We start from the raw sequence: 2,124 nt of genomic DNA on the forward strand, positions 1-2,124 counted from the left end.
TTTTCGAGACAGGGTTTCTCTGTTTTTTTTTTTTATATATATTTATTTATTATGAATACAATATTCTGTCTGTGTGTATGCCTTCAGGCCAGAAGAGGGCACCAGACCCCATTACAGATGGTTTTGAGCCACCGTGTGGTTGCTGGGAATTGAACTCAGGACCCTTGGAAGAGCAGGCAATGCTCCCAACCTCTGAGCCATCTCTCCAGCCCTCTCTCTGTGGTTTTTGGAGCCTGTCCTGGAACTAGCTCTGTAGACCAAGCTGGTCTCGAACTCACAAAGATCCGCCTGCCTCTGCCTCCCGAGTGCTGGGATTAAAGACGTGCACCACCACTGCCTGACTCTCCAGAATTTTCTGCATGACTCCCAAGAACACTCGGAACAGGGCAGTTTGCTGATGTGTGCCACCAGGGAACTGTCTCTAATACGGTGTGGTATTTAAACCCCTGCATTTCCCCGTCTATCCAGAAGAAGACCTTTCTATAATTTTTTTGTTTTTGATTCTTTTTGGTGAAAACATTCCTATAAGTCAGTTATATAATGACAGACTTATAGAAATGTCTTCAGCAAAAAATGACAGAGGATAGGCTGCCATTTTTGTCTCAAGAATGCAGCCACGATTATATAGATGATTCCTTTACAGCAGTAGTGGCCAACGTGTGTCTGTCTCTCTTTTGTTTGTTTTTCTCGAGACAGGGTTTCTCTGTGGCTTTGGAGCCTGTCCTGGAACTAGCTCTTGTAGACCATGCTGGCCTTGAACTCACAGAGATCCACCTGCCTCTGCCTCCCAAATGCTGGGATTAAAGGCATTGCGCCACCACTGCCCAGCTTCATGTGAGGATTTTTGATCACCTAACGCACCCCAGGACTTTGAAGTGATTTTCTTTGAACAGGTAGAGTGGCCGCCATCTCAGAAAGTAAAGTTTTTCCATGGAGAGCAATAGTTTAGTTCAGCTTCAGCAGGGATCTCCTGGGCAAGTGTTTCTCCGTGGCTCTCTCCTCTCCCTGGAAGGAATTCAGTGGAGACACAAGGCAAACAGAAGCTTGGTCAGCAGCAAGGCGGCGTCACCCAGAGAGGTTAGGGCAGTCTGCAGCAAAGTGAGAAAGTAGTGAGGATAGTAGTAGCCCTTGGGCTGTGGTGTTCATTTACTCTTTCTTTTTTTAAACAGTTTTACTGTGTAGCCCTGGCTGTCTTAGAACTAGCTCTGTAGACCAGGTTGGCCTCGAACTCACAAAGATCTACCTGCCTCTGCCTCCCAAGTGCTAGGATTAAAAATGTGCACCACCACTGCCCAGAAAGAAGTCTAGCCTTTACTCTGTGTGATGGCGAATTTAATTTCAATACTCAGGAGGCAGAGGCAGGCAGATTTCTGTGAGTTTGGGGCCAGCCTGGGTCTATAGAGTGAGTTCCAGGACAGCTAGGGCTACACAGTGAGACACTGTCTCAAAGGCAAGTAAACCGGGGCTGGAGAGATGGCTCAGTGGTTAAGAGCATTACCTGCTCTTCCAAAGGTCCTGAGTTCAATTCCCACCAACCACATGGTGGCTCACAACCATCTGTAATGAGGTCTGGTGCCCTCTTCTGGCCTTCAGGCATACACGCAGACAGAATATTGTATACATAATAAATAAATAAATAAATAATAATAAAAAACAAGTAAACCAAAAAGTACAAAAAGTAAAAACAAGTCCGTCTCTCTGGCTGTATGAGGTAGCAATCAGCCTCGGACTCTGGAATCAGTTTATGCAGTAGATTCGCCAATAGAGAGGGGACTATCAGAATAACTTCCACTTTAAAACACACCACTGTGTGCCCAGCTATGTCAGGGCACAGGTATGGTTGGTTATGGGCACATGAGTGCAGATACCCCAGGAGGCCAGAGGCATCAGGTCTTTGGAGCCAGAATAACAAGTGGTTGTGAGCCACACCTTGTGGGTCCTGGAAACCACTCTCAGGACCTCTGGGAGAGCAGCTCGTGATCTTAACTGCTGAGCCACCTCTCCTGCAAACCATAGTACAGATTAGAAAAGCGGCTCCAGAAGTCAGCTAGGCATCTTCTCTGTGTTGCTTCGTGAGGTGGATCTCTGTGACGTGGTAGCCATTCCCCTGAGTCAGCATGGTAA

The 2,124-nt window shown here is 46.9% G+C and overlaps 1 long non-coding RNA gene across 1 annotated transcript in view; it reads left to right on the plus strand.

The window, feature by feature from the left end:
* Positions 1–1,605: 1,605 nt before the first annotated feature.
* Positions 1,606–2,124, plus strand: part of LOC126510150 (uncharacterized) — a 5,679-nt gene continuing 5,160 nt past the window's right edge. Inside the window, exon 1 of the long non-coding RNA XR_007594328.1 lies at positions 1,606–1,711. This is a non-coding gene — a long non-coding RNA (uncharacterized lncRNA). The remainder of the gene's footprint in view (positions 1,712–2,124) is intronic.

The sequence above is a fragment of the Alexandromys fortis genome, unplaced genomic scaffold (genome assembly GCF_014885135.2).
Source record: "Alexandromys fortis isolate MF-2015 unplaced genomic scaffold, M_Fortis_MF-2015_v1.1 scaffold_31, whole genome shotgun sequence".
NCBI lineage: Eukaryota > Metazoa > Chordata > Mammalia > Rodentia > Cricetidae > Alexandromys > Alexandromys fortis.